The sequence below is a fragment of the Bos indicus x Bos taurus genome, chromosome 7 (genome assembly GCF_003369695.1).
Source record: "Bos indicus x Bos taurus breed Angus x Brahman F1 hybrid chromosome 7, Bos_hybrid_MaternalHap_v2.0, whole genome shotgun sequence".
Lineage (NCBI taxonomy): Eukaryota > Metazoa > Chordata > Mammalia > Artiodactyla > Bovidae > Bos > Bos indicus x Bos taurus.
In genome coordinates, this window is record NC_040082.1 from 2,084,055 (window position 1) to 2,102,545 (window position 18,491).

At 41.4% G+C, this 18,491-nt stretch overlaps 1 long non-coding RNA gene across 1 annotated transcript; it reads right to left on the bottom strand.

Moving 5' to 3' along the window:
* Positions 1-1,639: 1,639 nt before the first annotated feature.
* On the bottom strand, positions 1,640-16,691 carry LOC113894948. Its single transcript, XR_003511709.1, has 3 exons — positions 16,081-16,691; positions 15,486-15,706; positions 1,640-1,756 (listed from the first exon to the last, which is right to left on the bottom strand). It is a non-coding gene; the product is annotated as an uncharacterized LOC113894948 (long non-coding RNA).
* Positions 16,692-18,491: the final 1,800 nt, after the last annotated feature.

An 18,491-nucleotide genomic window follows, 5' to 3' on the forward strand; every position in this document is an offset into this window, starting at 1 on the left:
TGCTTCGATTCATGGGGTCACAAAGAGTCGGACACGACTGAGCAACTGATCTGATCTAATTTTTTATGTTATTTTTGTTAAACTATTATTGGGTCCTCAGGAATTCTAAGCCACAGTTTTTCTTAAAATGTTACAAGATTTGTAGACAGACATGCTTGGACAAACTCTGATCTTTTTTAATATTTCTGAATCCATCTCAGTTATATTTACTGAGTATTGGAGTTTTGTTTTTTGATCTGGGAGCAAAAGGACAAAACTGAAGGTGTGAGTACTATATTGAAAACTGAAGAATTATGTAAATTTAGCGATTCTTCCACTCTACTCTCCATATGCTGATTCAGTTCAGCTCAGTCTCTCAGTCGTGTCTGACTCTTTGTGACCCCATGAACTGCAGCATGCCAGGCCTCCCTGTCCATCACCAACTCCTTGAGTTTACTCAAACTCATGTCCATGGAGTCGGTGATACCATCCAACCATCTCATCCTCTGTCATTCCCTTCTCCCACCTTCAGTCTTTCCCAGCATCAGGGTCTTTTCCAATGAGTCAGTTCTTCGCATCAGGTGGCCAAAGGATTGAAGTTTCAGCTTCAGCATCAGTCCTTCCAATGAACACCCAGTACTGATCTACTTTAGGACGGACTGGTTGGATCTCCTTGCAGTTCAAGGGACTCCCAAGAGTCTTTTCCAACACCACAGTTCAAAAGCATCAATTCTTTGGTGCTCAGCTTTCTTTATGGTCCAACTCTCACGTGCATACATGACCACTGGAAAAACCATAGGCTTGACTAGACGGACCTTTGTTGGCAAAGTAATGTCTCTACTTTTTAATATGCTGTCTAGGTTGGTCATAACTTTTCTCCCAAAGAGTAAGCATCTTTTAATTTCATGGCTGCAGTCACTACCTGCAGTGATTTTGGAGCCCAAAAAGATAAAGTCTGTCGGTGTTTCCATTGTTTCCCCACCTATTTACCACAAAGTGATGGGACCAGATGCCATGATCTTAGCTTTCTGAATGTTGAGCTTTAAGCCAACTTTTTCCACTCTCCTCTTTCACTTTCATTAAGAGGCTCTTTAGTTCTTTGCTATTTGCCATAAGGGTGGTATATGCTGGTATGCCATATGCTGGTAGCCAGGCCTTAACCATCCAGGGAAGAGATGAAAGGTCTCTGGAAACCCGATACCAACTCAACAGGAAGTTCCAAAGATCCTGACATCAAAGTTATTAAGTAAATAGCACAACCAGATCACCCTAAATGAAATTCATAATCTATAGGGCCTGTTAGTGCACTCAAAGTGGCCAGTGAACTGTTTAAAATACTACAAAGTATGAAAAGATCATGTCAAACATGAGCAGACAATATATATGCATACATAATTATTTATAAAATATTCAAACATATGAGAAGACAATAATACTATAAAGTATAGGAAGACAAATGTCATCATATATTGGAAGTCAGCATATAATTTGAAAGACAGAAGTGAAGTGAAGTGAAGTCAGTTGCTCAGTCGTGTCCAACTCTTTGCGACCCCATGGGGCTCCTCCGTCCGTGGGATTTTCCAGGCAAGAGTGCCAGAGTGGATTGCCATTTCCTTCTCCAGGGGATCTTCCTGACCCAGGAATCAAACCCGGATTTCCCACGTTGCAGGCAGACGCTTTACTGTCTGAGCCACCAGGGAGGCCATGAAAGACAGAGTCCAAAACAAATAGATTTAAAGCAACTTGGAGACAACAGACTATGCAGGAAAGAGAAAACCTGAAAAATGAGAACAAAACAGCATTAGTATCTACAGAGAGATGAGTGATCCCGCAACCAAAACCAAGAACAGGATACTAGAGAAATAGTCTGCTAAGAAGAGCATTTACAAGTGAAAAATACTATAGCTAAAGATGAAAACTCAGAGTTTTCAGAAGACTTGAGAGAAAATTCAGATAATTGTTGAGGAGTGAGCAGTCAAATGGTGATTAAACCAATAAAAAAATGAAGCAAATGAAAACAATTTTAACTCTGGGTAAAACACAAAGTTGTTCAAGAAAGGAATGATGCTCATCATTTACTACATGTCTCAGCTAAAAATAAATTCTAAAAATAGAATTTACATAGTCATAATAATGTGTGAATATACAATAGTAATTTAACCAAAATTACTGTATAAATCTACTGGAAGAAAAGGAAATGGAAAGACTATGTGCACATGTAGAGAGGGGAGGAGAGAGAGAGGGAGATGCGAGTCTGAACTTCACAGTGAGAAGCCCGTGAACATTGTCAGAGACGGGAAGATCAAGAATCAGCAAGAATGCTCCTGAGAGTCATGAAGCTCTGACCACATAATGAGATGAAAGTGATTAATTCTGGGGGGCACAGAAAGTTGACAAGGACTGGAGCAACGCTGTATTTCATAGCAAATCTTGTCAACTACGGGAATCTTTAGATGTTGTACATGATCAACCTCAATAAACACGAAACCTAAAAGGGAAGACGGAAGGCGGAGGAGAAGAGGGCAACAGAGGATGAGACAGTCAGATGGCATGGCCGATGCAATGAATGTGAACTCGGGCAAACTCCGGGAGACGGTGAGGGACAGGGAAGTCTGGCGTGCGGCAGTCTGTGGGGTCACGAAGAGTCAGACACGACTTGGCGACTAAACAACAAACAGAAAAGGGGGAGGGGCAAGGGCGGAGGCAGTGACGGCCTCGGGAGCAACACACAAGGGGAACGGGGTCGGGGTGAGCGACGCCCAGCGCATCTCTGTGTCTCCAGCCTGGTCGCGCTGGGAAGCGAGGAGTGCAACGACCACATGGAGAGTGGAGGCATGTGACGCAGCAGGGGTCATCAGTGGACTGAAGCGTTCTTGGCCTCCAGACATGCCTCGTTCGTCAATTCTAGACTCTGCCTCTACATGGAGGGGTGACCTTGGACAAGTCAGCTAAACTCTGCAAGCGCTGACAGCCCAGCTGTTGCTCATTCATTTTGTACTCTTCTCCACATGTAGCAGAGGGATTTCTGCAGAATAAGCGCCCAGATGCTTCTTTATAGATTGTTCGGACTGCTATTTTCTTTGGGTAAATATTCCCTATATTTAAACAAATACATAAAATACATTTTTGTAGAATGATCTGTTTGGAAACTGATAAGACGTGGAGATAGTGCCAAGTAATCATCATCTCATGAAGCTTTTTACATAATAACCCAAATATAGCCAAAACGCTTTTTAAATTTATCTGTAATCACCTTCAAAAGCCAAAATACTTATAAAAAAATGTGTTACTAATAGTATAGACATCCATGCTTTTTACTGAAAACTTTGAAAAATACAGAAACATATACAGAATCAATGTTAATCCTGCCACTTAAAAATAATCATAAAAGTTTGGGTATATAATCCAGGTTTTTAAAATCTATATATCCATATACAAGTTTTAAAAATTTGGAAACACTCTCTATGTTTTATAACCTGATTTTTTCAATTAATATTTTATAAACATTTCCCCTCACCATTAAAATATTATTGTCATTATCATTTTAATGGCTTCATAGCGTTCAACAGATGTACAGCAATTTATTGCCAGGTTTATCTAACGTTTTCCATACTTTGTTTTTATAAATAACACTGTAATGAGTAACCTTGTACATGAATTTTGTGCACATTTATTACAGTGGGGGTAGAATTTTAATTCCTAGAAGTTATTTTAATTTCTAGAGGTAGAATTTCTGGGAAAAAATGAGAATATGTTTTTTTAAAACTCATTACTACCAAGTTTCTCTTCAGCTGACACTGTAACCAGCAGTCCACATTTCATATTTTTGAATGCGCTCAAAATTGACAAACCCTGACTTTTGAAAGTAGACTCCTCACCAGGCATCATGCTTCCTCCCATAGATTATAATCTCTTTGAGCTTGGAGACCACTTTGCAAAAGTTCATCTTTTATTATATCCTCTGAAACTTCAAGAAAAAGCAGTTTTGTATTAATACCCAGTAAATAAGGTCAGTCATTAAACTGGGTGGTGCTGTTTGAGTCATAGCAATATGGCTATGAAGCAACAACGCTGATTGTGTGTATTGCCAACAGGCTTTGAAGCACAGCTATATCCTCATTCACGAGCACAGAGAACCCCTGTCACAGAAGACAAATGGCAGATACGTGGGGTTTATCTATTTTCTCTGATGGCTTCTTCGAACTGATGGTTATTTTCTCAGATTATCCAGAGGTGACACTCATTAAAAGAAATCCCCAAAGAATAGAGCCCGCAGATGGTGACAGAAGTGCGTGCCGGTTAGCGCCATTTCAGACACTAATGAGACAAAATTGAAGTAAATACATAAACAGATGAATAAAGTAAACCTCAGTGAACAGCCTCAGGGAAAAATAAGGATGAATTTTGCTGTTGTTGTAAGTTCTCCTTTATTGAAAAACAGCCCAACTGGATTCTAAAAGTAGCTTGCAAGAAGAGCTTCCTTCAACTGCTGTCTAAAAGTGCTATTCAAAAATTGTTCTCAACACAGAGAGGGGTATTCACAGCGTTGGCATGTAGGCAGGACAAACAACACTTGAGTGACACCTTTCCAGCCCAGGGAGGAGGTAGCTGGAAGTCAGACACAGCTGCTACAGATGACCTACATCAGGTCTCCGTGTAAAAGGCCAATTATCTCCCCAGACTCACTGGAAATAGGGCCCTGCTCCCTAGAAACCTGTGCAGCCTCTGAAATGCCCTGGAGTTTCACCTTGGCGGCCTCTCCGACTAAGGGCATCATTAGTGACTCACCAGGGGTGCTCCCTCTCAGCAGGGAAGCACAGAGACTTTCTTCCATCTCTGGTAACTCCTGTCTTTTTCCAACACGACTGCCTCCCGGGTCAAGCCTGCCTAGGGGACTACTGGAAGAACCCAGGATCGCACCTTGGTGGAAAGGAGGAAGCGGCTGTTTCCGTGCCTTCTGCGCCGGCAGAGTAATGCAGCCTGCACATCCTGAATGTCTCCAAGACGAACATGCAGTTCAGTTCAGTTCAGTCGCTCAGTCGTGTCTGACTCTTTGCAACCCCGTGGACAGCAGCATGCCAGGCTTCCCTGTCCATCACCAACTCCCAGAGTTTACTCAAACTCATGTCCATTGAGTTGGTGATGCTATTCAACCATCTCATCTTCTGTCGTCCCCTTCTCCTCCCGCCTTCAATCAGGGGTTGAAGACCCCTGACGCCTTCCCAGCATCAGGGTCTTTTCAAATGAGTCAGTTCTTCACATCAGGTGGCCAAAGGATTGGAGTTTCAGCATCAGTCCTTCCAATGAACATTCAGGACTGATTTCCTTTAGGATGGACTGGTTGGATCTCCTTGTAATCCAAGGGACTCTCAAGAGTCTTCTTCAACACCACAGTTCAAAAGCACCAATTCTTCGGCTCTCAGCTTTGAATTCGGCACTCAAACATGCAGAGATAGGCTTAAAGGATGTTTCCCATACCATCTTTAAATCTCTGTGGCTAGAGTTGAGATCTCTGAATTAAGTAAAATTCGGTCCCACCATCAAAATTGTGAAGAGGACAAAGTTTTCACTCAGTTATAAAAAAACCCAAGAGAGCCTCAGTATTTATTCCAGCTCAGGTGCCACACTGGGTGTGTTCCCACTTCCTAGCTCTTTTAAATCTGACAGTATTCCAGGGAGGCTTGCTACCTACTCCCACTTTAACAAATGAAGGAAAGGACCTAAAAGACGGGATGCAACATATCCAAAGTTAACCAGTTAGTAAATGACAAACCCAAAATGTAAGCTTCTGTCTTATTAATGCTTAAACCTCTTTTAATGGTTTCTCCCCATTTCTATTTCTTTCTTGGTACTCCCTCTTTTCTGAGCTCTTCATATTCAAACTGATTTTCAACCTGCTGTCATGTTAGAAGGAATTTAATGATGTCATTTTAACATATAGGTAATATATTAATTATAATTCATAATTAATATATGATAATTATATTTAATAATTTATAATATATTTATTTATTTAATAAAATAATTATAATTGATATATATTAATATATAGGTAATATAATTTTTAGTTTTGGTGGCATTTGAGTAGGAAGAAACCATAGGATGAAATTTCAGTGATGAAATGCTAGGTAAGTGACAGTTTGATACAGGATGTATTTTAAGACTATAGTCTTGGGAAAAGAGGCTGGAGTTTCTAGTAGGACACTTTAAAGTCTCAACTCTATCAGATCCTGAAGTCAGGGACTATGTGTTTTTGTCCATCTCCGTTACAGTGACATGGACAAAACGTGCTTGAAAAATATCTTCTGAGGAGAATGATGAAAAACTGTTGGGGTTTCAAGGAAAAAAATACACTTGAAGGAGACGATAGCAGAATAAGAATGCTTTTGTATGAATGTCAGGATAATCTGCATCTTTTTCCAACCTCTCAAAGTTATCACTATAAACATAAAACTACATCTATCCCTTTCAACCCTTAACTCACTGACATGAACACTCAGCATAATTGAGTAATGGAAATAAGACATTTTTCTTGTTACTAGTTAAAGAAAATGTGTTCTATAGTCTTCTTTGAGTATATGTTTTGATAATGCTGAGAGAAATTGTGAGTTAGAAGGAAAAGAAAAACCATTTTTTCCCTGAGTTTATATAGAAAAATTGGTAGCTCAGAACTTGTGTTGAATAGGCGATTGACAAGTCTCCAGGGCAGGTATTCAGCACCCACAAAAGAGAACACTTGAGACCTGCACCGGCTGAGAGCGCCTGGTTATCACCCTCAACAATCAAAACAAGCCTCCACTGAGCTCCTAGCGTGCATAAAAATACAATCCAGGCAGAGGAAAAATAAAACGGAGGAGATCTTAGAGTCTATTTTGGGTGGCAGACTGTGCCTGTTCACCCACCTACACGTTAAAAGTGATCAAAGCAAAGTGAATGTCTCTCATAAATGACCTCATTTTATCCTGCATCTCCGTGATGTTACATAATTATCCTCACTCATGAAGATTGATCTGTTATATTCTTTCACCTTTTAACTTTCTTTCCCAGTATGGAAATAAAACTAGGGTTTATCATTTTAGGTAATTTTAGGCTTAGAGAAGAGTTGGAAAATAGTACAGATTTCCCACTATTCATTCAACTTCCCTCGATGTTGACACCTTACATAACCAAAGAGGTGGTGGTGGCGGTGCTGGTTTAGTCGCTCAGTCGTGTCTGAGTCTTTTGCATCCCCATGGACTGTAGCCTGCCAGGCTCCTCCAGCCATGGGATTTCCCAGCAGAAATACAGGAGTGGGTTGCCATTTCCTTCTCCCGGGGATCTTCCTGACCCAGGAATCAAACCCGTGTCTCCTGCAAGTTCATTACCACTGAGTCACCCAGGAAGCCCAAATGAAGAGATAGAGAGTACTGATCTCTAAACTAAGAAATTACCATCGGTACAATGCTGTGAAACAAGAACTTCTGTTCAGACTGCCTCAGTTCTTCTGCAGCGTCCTTTTCTCTGTGTCCCGAGGTCTAGCTCATGCTTGTCAGGCATCCCTCGCTCCAGTCTCTGACACTTCCTTCGCCTGTTATTGTCTCTCATTAAATTTAGGCTTTTGACGAGTACTGGTCAGTTACTTTGCAGACTCTCCCTCAGTTTGGGTTTGTTTCATGTTTTCTCATGCTTTGAGTTTATGCATTATTAGAAGGAATATCACAGAAGTGGTGTGCCCCTCACCACTTTGTCATACCAGGGGTAGCTAATCTGGATATGTCTTCTTTTGCCGAGATTTATCTTGGTTAAGGTTATTTATTAAAGTTATTTTAATAACCTTAAGGTTATTTTCCCCTTTATAATTAACAAGTATTTTATATAATAAAATATATTTTTAAATTATTCAAACGTCCTATTTATTCTTAAATTTCACCCACTAAGCAACTCACTTTTGAAGAAAAGGCACGTGGAGAACTCTACAAGTGAAATCAAAAGCCAGACTAGACTGGTGGCCCTTACGATCATCCTAGAGGAGCTTAGAAATGCTAAACACTGAGCATATGAAACAAAAGCACCGTCAAAAAGGCATAAAGAGTAAAGAATTTGCCATTAATACCAAAAAAACAAACAAACAAACAAAACTTCTCTTTTCAATAATTCAAGGACAGAGCTAAAATAAAGAGATAAAATGTGAAGAGAAATAGGAGGAATTCCAGACAGATTCTGTAGTTTTCGGAGGTGCATTCTTATTTGTATTTCTTAACTCATTTTCAGTAAGTTATATGGTTCACAGATGAAATAAAAATCATATTTCCAGTATTCCTTAGATCAAATTCATAAAGAGCCATGGACTTTGGAGTTTCTGAGTCTTAAACTTTGAAAGACTATTGAATGCTTCTCGTTGAAAATTATTTTATTAATTTTCCTTCAGCATTCTTATAACATTTCAAAATCTTTATTCAAGTTACATTGTAAAATATGCCTTCTAAATTATTTCTATATCAACTTTCCTAGTCGTAAGATACAAAAAAACTCTTGAATCCTGTCTTTGTAGAATTGATTTGACCCTCCAATAGCCCCAACAGCATTAACTCTAGCATATACAAAGGAACACTGCTATTATATGGTTTATCATACCAAAAAAAAAAAAAAAAAGCAGTTTAAAGCTAATTGATGTAAAATACAAAAATACCTGTATTATTAAAGAAACAATTATGTATTGTTTTTTCTGATTCAATAGTAACATCAATGGCCAATATATATTTAGTACTTTTTATGTGCCAGTGACTAATCCATTTACATGGATTATCTCATTTAACTGTCACTTCATGAGATGTCAAAAATTATGAAGAATTTGAGATGTTTACCCTATTTGGAAATTAACAAAATAGCCTCCCATAGTTTAATAGATGCTGGTGGAAGACATAAGACTCTTGGGTCAGAGACAAAGGACTTTATTACCCCCAGAAATAGCAAAACCCAGAGTACCAGCGTTTCCCTGGGCCAGTTCTCCAAGCCCCAGTCCCACAGGACACCATGAAGAACACACAGTGGGTTGCATCATGGAAGAGGAGCCCTGAAGTTAGGAGACCTGAGTCTTTTAAAACAGACAGCAGGCTGTTTTTGCTCCAAAGGGAGGGACTGTCACTGTCTTTTAAGAGTATTTACTGTACAGACATCCTGGAACAGTTTGTCTAGAACAAAGAAAGGCATTCTGTGCCTATACTTTGGGGACATGTAGAAATGCAGGATGCTCAGGAATTATCTCACGGCATTATGGAAAATTAAAAAGCAGAAACATTACTTTGCCAACAAAGGTCCATCTAGTCAAAGCTATGGTTTTTCCAGGAGTCATGTATGGGTAGGAAAGTTAGACCATAAAGAAAGCTGAGCGCAGAAGAATTGATGCTTTTGAACTGTGGTGTTGGAGAAGACTCTTGAGAGTCTCTTGGACTGCAAGGAGATTCAACTAGTCCATCCTAAAGGAAATCAGTTCGAATATTCATTGGAAGGACTGATGTTGAAGCTGAAGCTCCAATACTTTGTCCACCTGATGTGAAGAACCGACTCATTGGAAAAGACCCTGATGCTGGGAAAGATTGAAGGCAGGAGCAGAAGGGGTTGACAGAGGATGAGATGGTTGGGTGGCATCACCGACTCGATGGACATGAGTTTAAGTAAACTCTGGGAGTTGGTGATGGACAGGGAGGCCTGGTGTGCTGCAGTCCTTGGGGTCACAGAGTCGGACACGACTGAGCGACTGAACTGAACTGAGCAGATGATGCAGGTGCTACCGTTATTCTGCTCACATGTGAAGAACCTGAAGCTTAGAAAGGACTGCGTGAATTTAAGGAACCATTCAAAGAGTGGGTTGGGTATAAAGATGCACCCAAGGTAAATTTTCTGGAGGTGTTTTGAAAAATAAATTGTGCTTCCTCTCTGTGATGTCACTCTTAAAAAGTAAATCTTAACTTCCAAATACAATCTCACACCTACTTTGCTTGAGAAAGTATGTCACAATAGAAAAAACTGGAGCCCTGAAGTCAGGTTGCTTCAAGCTGGAATTTTAGCTCAATAGTTACTAACCCCTCTGAGACTGTTTCCTCCTCTGTGAAATAGGAATGCCTTGTAGAGTCATCGTGGCAATTAAATGAAGTCATGGTGTGAGGTTCCCAGGACCGAATCCTGGCACACACTAAGTGTTCAACAACAGAGAGCAATAACGGTGCCTCGTGAGATGGTTGTAAGCAAAGTCCTCTTAACTTCTGTTGCTCTCAGAATGGGGAGAATCCAGCAATCAAAGCAGGAGAAGCAAACAGCGGCCTCCTTGGTAGGGCACGCAGCCTGTTGCCTGCACAGGTTGCCTTGGAGACACCGCTTTCCAGTGGACATTCATGACTGACATGCTGGCCTCAGCCTAGGCTCCAGACAGGCATGCTCGGTGACCTTGGAAAGCCCCGGGCACACAGTGGGCAGAGTCCACATTGGCTAAGTCATCATGTCCGTCCACACCGAGCTGCAGGACAGGAGCCGGTGATCGTGGCCCTCCGCGGGGCCAACCTCAGGTTACCTGGCTGCCGAAAGAGCCCCGTCTCCGAGAGCCAGGGATTTACTAAGTTTAATGCGGACGAACTAGAAAATGTGGTGACCACAAAGCAGCTCATCCCAGATGGCTGTGGGGTCAAACTCCCCCTGACCGTGGCCTCAGGACAAACGACAGCCCTGCACTCGTGAGAGCCTCCGGGCTGACCTTCCTTAATTATGCCCACCAAGGCATCTTACTTCCTGTCCAAAAAAAAACCAGAAGATTTTTAAGTCCTGTTTTTCCATGTAAAAGCTTTTTCAGGCACTGGAGATGTGTCATATTGAATGCAACTTTTTTTGTTGAAAGATTAATTTTAAACATGGGGTGAAAACTCTTTAAGCTGTCAAAGCATTAGCTTTCAGCATTAGAATGGATGTTGTTCTTGTAAAAGGTCTCCTAATATTTCTTTAATGACTCAGAGCAGGAAAGCTTGTCATTTTCCCTAAACCAATGTGAATAAAATACTGATGTATGGTGGAAGGCAGAGTTGGGAGGAGCTCAATAATCTACATTTTCCATAATGTGTGCCCCATTGATCAGCTCACATGGCCCGTGACTACACAGGGAGCTGGGCTGTGCCAGAGCCAGCTCTGTTGATCTTTTATCCATCCACGTGCAGAGGTATTGGAAGATGAAATTGCGTTTTACATTCACTTAGAAGTTATGCCACAGCCATTAGATAAAAGCAAGAATAATTGCCTGCTCAGTGGGCAGGCTGCTACAGAGGAGGAAACACACTCGTCAAACAGTGGTGTTTTCAGCTTTGGCAGATGGAACATCACATTCTTTGGTGAGTTCCTCCACCCTGTAAAATTTAATGATTTCCCCTCCCTGCGAATTGCTGAACAAATCATTGTCCACAATAGCTTGATGTCGATTTGCTTTCGAAAGCCTCTCAACTTTAACTAATAGTTGCAATCCAAATTAACAATAACCAAGGAAGTATGGAAATTATGGGTGCATTCTGGTAGTTCACTTCAAACTAAGCTTGTTATCTGCGTGAAATACAACCATGCCTCCATGAATAATTCTCAAAAATGTTGAATTTAAAATGAGCGCTGGGTAGGATAAACAGTAGTTGAATAATACTTAAACTCCACCATCTGGTATTCCAGTATTTTAATGTGAGCTGAATTCCTTTTATTAGGTGTTTATTTGTGATTCTTTCAGTATGGATTCTTTTCTTATGCAGAGCAAGCTCCACAAATTGGAGAGTAGTAAGAGTTACGATACAGGACAATTTTTCTTTATAGTAATTCTCTTAAAGAGAAACACAATCTCAGAATCTCAACCATTTCCCAAAAGGTAAACTAAAAGAAATTTGCCTTAATTCAGAGCCCTTATTAGTAAGACTCCTTAAGGTTGGTGAGTGTAGAGGGAGGGAGAGAGTTGTTCAGGTACTAGAAAAAAATAAAACAGCGTATGGTAAAGAATTAATGATGAGAAACAAAGATGCAAAATGACTAGTAGTAGGAGACACAGGGCAGGAAAAAAAAAAAAAACAATGACAAAAATGTAGTAATAATCTTTGGGGGAAAAATAAGAAAATAAGATAAAGAATTTTTGAAAAACGGAATGGGTATCATCAAAGGAAGATTTAATGGGCTTATTTTGCTGGAAAAAAAAAATCAATCAATGTTATTGCCCCAAAATGTTATACTAAACTATTCCAGTGACTTGAGGTGAAGAGAATAATTTTTCTCCTTTCTGACGTGAGAAATACAATAAAAAGGTACAGAGGATGCAGAAAACCATAATAATGACATTTACACGGCTCCTTACTGTGTACCAGACACGTTCACACGCACAATCCCCTTTGACAGACACAAAGGTGCACAAGCTGGGTAAGACCAGCTCTCATCACCTCTACATTTCACCACTCGCTCACCTGAGGAGCGACAGTCTCTTGAAGTCAGTTTTATTTTTCAAAACCGTCAACTTTGTTCATATTTCTAATTAGCATGAACCAAAGTGGGATATTCTGGGTGTGTTCCAAGTAGTATCATGGTCTGCTTGAAATGTGCCTTCCTTCTAACCCCAAGTTCAGTTCTTACTTACTGACACGGCCCCACCTACGGAAGCCTGACTGTGCGCCAGCCGAAGAAACCTCTGTGAAGTAGTCCCTTAACTGCTCTAAGCAACGTCTCCCAACCTGACAAGGAGAGAGCACTTCAAGTCTGACAAAGCTCTTTTGCATCCATGATCTCACTCAGGGTTCACAGAACTGTGTGAGGCAAACATTGCTCTTTTCTAAACTAGAGGAAATTTAAATTCCAGTTGGCAATTGTCCGCCCTGCAGCACGCTGACAATAAATGCTAGAGGTAGGTCTCCACTCAAGGTCTTCAGCTGTGAGACCCGGGGTTGGGTTGGTTGCTCTCTAAGACCTCTTCCACTTCTATCTTCCCTCCGTTCAAAGACTGCCTGGGAGAATCTATTGTTATTTACATATCAATAGCTTTTTACTGGTAAATTGTATAATGTCTGGAATAAAAATAAAGAAAAGTCTAGATATGAAAGTACTTCCTGACACCTCCTGTCTGCATGTGGTAGGAAGAATAAAAGATGAACCAAAACCTTTCTCCACCCTCAGAGTGCATGCTGTGGTTTGGGGCATAATATATAAATATCCACTGCCAGAAAGTCTCCACAACTGCTCTGAGTCAGGCTGGGCAGGTGACCTTCAATCTTAAGCCACAAGATTGGCTTAAACACTCAGAGACTAAAGCAGTGAAGCAGAAGAATAGTAACCCAGAGAGATCTTACCTGCTGTCTACACTATCAGCATATCTCTTCTCCAGAAAGATGCTGAATGTATCTTCTTATAAATGATAACGATAATAATAATATTGTCATCTTTCTTACCATTCATGGTCAGTATAGCAAATTTGGAAAACTCAGCAGTGGCAACAGGACTGGAAAAGGTCAGTTTTCATTCCAATCCCAAAGAAAGGCAATGCCAAAGAATGTTCAAACTACCGCACAATTGCAGTCATCTCACACACTAGTAAAGTAATGCTTAAAATTCTCCAAGCCAGGCTTCAGCAGTACGTGAACTGTGAACTTCCTGATGTTCAAGCTGGTTTTAGAAAAGGCAGAGGAACCAGAGATCAAATTGCCAACATCCGCTGGATCATGGAAAAAGCAAGAGAGTTCCAGAAAAACATCTATTTCTGCTTTATTGACTATGACAAAGCCTTTGACTGTGTAGATCACAATAAACTGTGGAAAATTCTGAAAGAGATGGGAATACCAGACCACCTGACCTGCCTCTTAAAAACCTATATGCAGGTCAGGAAGCAACAGTTAGAACTGGACATGGAACAAACAGACTGGTTCCAAATAGGAAAAGGAGTACGTCAAGGCTGTATATTGTCACCCTACTTATTTAACTTATATGCAGAGTACATCATGAGAAATGCTGGGCTAGAGGAAGCACAAGCTGGCATCAAGATTGCCGGGAGAAATATCAGTAACCTCAGATATGCAGATGATACCACCCTTAGGGCAGAAAGTGAAGAGGAACTAAAAAGTCTCTTGATGAAAGTGAAAGAGGAGAGTGAAAAAGTTGACTTAAAGCTCAACATTCAGAAAACGAAGATCATGGCATCCGGTCCCATCACTTCATGGGAAATAGATGGGGAAACAGTGGAAACAGTGTCAGACTTTATTTTGGGGGGCTCCAAAATCACTGCAGATGGTGATTGCAGCCATGAAATTAAAAGACACTTACTCCTTGGAAGGAAAGTTATGACCAACCTAGATAGCATATTCAAAAGCAGAGACATTATTTTGCCAACAAAGGTCCGTCTAGTCAAGGCTATGGTTTTTCCAGTGGTCATGTATGGATGTGAGAGTTGGACAGTGAAGAAGGCTGAGCACCGAAGAATTGATGCTTTTGAACTGTGATGTTGGAGAAGACTCTTGAGAGTCCCTTGGACTGCAAGGAGATCCAACCAGTCCATCCTAAAGGAGATCAGTCCTGGGTGTTCTTTGGAAGGAATGATGCTAAAGCTGAAACTCCAGTACTTTGGCCACCTCATGTAAAGAGTTGACTCATTGGAAAAGACTCTGATGCTGGGAGGGATTGAGGGCAGGAGGAGAAGGGGACGACAGAGGATGAGATGGCTGGATGGCATCACCGACTCGATGGACATGAGTCTGAGTGAACTCCGGGAGTTGGTGATGGACAGGGAGGCCTGGCGTGCTGCGATTCATGGGGTAGCAAAGAGTCGGACACAACTGAGCGACTGAACTGAACTGATAGCCCTTCTAGCAAAATTAAGTTAGGCAAAATTCATTGAATACCTGAAATCTGATGCGCATGTATTCAAATCCAGAAAGAATCACAAATACAGGAGAATATGTAGACTTCAGGCATTAGCTATGCTTCCCGGGGGTGAGGGTAGGAGGAAGGGATAATCAGAAGTTTGAGATCAACATTGTGCACTGCTATATTTAACGTGGATAACCAACAAGGACCCACTGCATAGCACAGGGAACTCTGCTCAGCGTCACGTGACAGTCTGTACGGGAAAGGGTTAGGGGGAGAATTGATACACATGTATGAATGGCGAGTCACTGTGCTGGGAACCTGAAACCAGTACCGCGTTGTTAATAAGCTATACTCCAACATAAAAGTTAAAAAATAAAAACCAAATTAAAAGACACCTTTGTCTTCAAAGTAATCTCTTCTTCTGTTTTGTTGAGTCTTTATCAAGATCTGCCAAAAAGTCATTCAAGTGACCCGTTCAAATTTTTCTTCCTCTTAAGTTTTAAAAGTACTAAAGTGAATCATTGGAATGAATAAAAGGCAAAGAGCAGAATGGAAAAACAAAAACAAAAACAAAAAACACAGAAACAAAAGATCAAGGCTGTTAGTCTCTAAATAAGTGAGATCTGACAAAATTCTCTACCACCCACAACGTGTGGTGTACTAAGTTGTACCTTGTGAGGCGTTTCCTCCTAGCCAGGCGATCTGCCCACTCCTGCTGAACTTGTAACAGTGCACACGGGGAGCACTTTCTCCACGGAACGAGTAGGCGGGACGTCAGAGCAGATCCCGGAAGACGCTGAGCACTGAGCGCTGGGTAGCGGACTGCCCTGACAGCAGACAGTAAGTAATGCGTGTGCGTCAGTTCCGAACACACTTCATTTACATCGCAGCCCTGCATCGAACATCAGGCAACAGGGTAAGACGAGGGAGGCCCCAAGAAGGAGGAAATTATAGTAATGGAGCTTGCAATACAATTTCATTTCAAAAACCATCTTTCATATAAACTGGTATCCAAAGTGCTTTACCAAATAAAATAGTACAAGAAAGTGGACAGCATGAGGTATAAATTACAGAAAACAGTGGTGCGAGGATATTATATGTGGAGCAAACGAAAGCATTCCAGCATAAAGCCAAGCGCAGGGGGCAGAGCGTGAGGAGCTGCCCCAAGGTGTGCAATTCTAGAGGAGGCGTCAGAAACGTGAACGCTGGTGAGAAAGCCACTTTCCTCCCCCACTTGGGTTTTTAAAATGAAGCATTAATACTTACCATTCTCTTTTCCTAATACCATTCTCTCTTTGTGGAATGCTTTAAGCTGTGGGTTTTGTACAGCTGAATTTGTGGATGCTTAGCTTGACTACTGCAATAAACCAGAAAGAAGGAGGGGTTCTGTGTGAAGAATCAAAGAACCCCCAAAATGGGCTGATTGTCCAGAAGTGGCGAAGCTACAGGTGGCAGAAACCCTCTCCCAGACGCTTATACTTCAGGGCTCCTATCTGTTCTTCCAAATAAATCCGAGTATGTCCGCTGGAAAACACTAACTACCGTAACTCAAATCACATGTCTGTGCCTGACTGCATAGCATCTGCTCGTCATCCTAGTTTTTGAGAAATTAAAAGGAATTTTGGTTATCACCAACAGATGAATCTTCAGAGGAACCCAGCCTGAACTTTCTTTCCTCTGGGTCTTTGCCCTCTGCTTATTCTTGTCCGTTTAGAAAGCTTTTCACCCTTTCTCCAAGGATTCATTTTGTTTTTTGTGGCCTAACTTCAGGGACAGCTCCTTCAGGGCGCTGCCTCTGATCTTTCATTCCTGTCTTCTCCAAGCGACCCTGACATTTCACCTGATTTCTCTCTTTCCGTTGTTTACCCTTCAGTGAGTTAGCAGGTATGAGCTGCTGCTCATTTGGTACAAGTTTGTAAAGATGTAGGCCCAGAATCAGGTCTGTTACCTGGCAAGGCATGATGACCCTAACCCCACGGGTTAAAAGGTTGCCAAATCACAGACTTGGCAAGAAAGAACCAGCAACTTCTCAACAGTCACAGAAAGGTTCATCCCTAGGATTCTAGGATAACATGTTTCTCTTCCTGGAATGAAGGGATGTTTACCTTCCTGCAGGTCTCTGATTGTCAGCGAGACAGTGACCTTTTAAAGCTGTTTGCTCAGTGACCTTGTGGACTCTCCATCCAGACTTGGCTTCAGCTTTGGGCAGAGCCTCCCAGTGGCCCTGGGGCAGAGGGGTGGGGCTGACCTTGGCTTCCTCAGCCTTTGCAAGCTCAGCACTTCTCAGGCGCTGAAAGGCTGGACCTTTCTCCTTCTGCGTATTGCTTGTTCTTATCTCTTTTTTAATTTTAAAAACAATGTAACAGCTTTCAAGAACATTTGAAAAAAATAATGGGAAAAACAATAATCCCAGTCCGGGACTGCATAGTGAAGACAGTCGGTGAGTTCTGTCTCTGTAATCTGTGTGTTTAGTAAAGGAGTTCAAGTTTCCTAACTTGTTTTCTTAAAACCATGGTGTGTGCATACACACACACACACACACACACACACACACACACACACACGCTCTCAATCTTTTTTCTGTTAAGAACTCTCTGTTCCTCATTCTCTTGGTTTCTTGGACACGGAAATGAGCAGCACAGGACGTGTCCTCCCCCCAAGCCTTTGTCCACGAGTGTATAGAGTTTCAGAGTTGCGTCATGGTGTGTATACAGCTTTCTACGCTCCCTCTGACATTTACGTAAAAGCATAAGCTCTAAGTCAGTGCCGCTGCACAGCCTTTGCAATTCAGGGTAGAGCGTTTGGGTGTCTAACAGGCCTGGGGGCGTATCTTACCTCTGTCATTTAGTAATTGTATTACCTGAGGTGATTAACCTCTCTGGGAATCACTTTGCCCCTAAAATAGGGTTGACAGTATCTGCCGTGTACTGTCAGGAGTAAGAAATGTGTTCTGGGATGCAAACCTCTATTAAATGTCCAATACATTTTGACTAAAAATAACCTTCAGAAGATAGAAATGTGTAAGTGGTATGGTATCCCATCAAATAGAAAATGAATGTTATTTTTGAACTACAGCGACTTTAACACATGATCAGATTCTTATTGTGTACCCACAGTCTCTTTAAATTCCAATTTCACATTTGGTAACATAAACGGATATCAAATCATTGTGTTGTACATCTTAAACTTGCACAAAATTTTATGGCAAATATAGATCAGTGAAGCTGGAAAAGTAATTCCAGTTTCAGCCACTTGAGTGTGATGCTCAGCTCTTGCCCGAGTGCAGTGGCCTCTCTAGCGACAGCTCTTTCATGTGGGAATGAGTTAATTTCCGCATCCCTCTGCGCCCCTTCCCTCCTTCATGCTGGGTACACACTGCTCCTAACAGACATTTTCGCCTGCTGGCATTTAGGTTTACATTGAGAATATTCATGGGCTCATCCCTAGGTGTTTTCATGTGATATGAAGTAGTTTCAGAATGTTTGCATAACAGAGAAATAAGCGGTTAAGCACCCAGTAGATGAACAGAGAGGCTTTTCAGAGATCAAACATGTGTTAATGAGGAAGTTGTCAAACTTCACAGGTTCTGTTTGAATCCTCCTGCTATTTGTGAAACCGGGGAAACAGGAAGAATGAATTTGACTGATCACTGTAGAAAGGGGGGCTCTGGTCGGAAA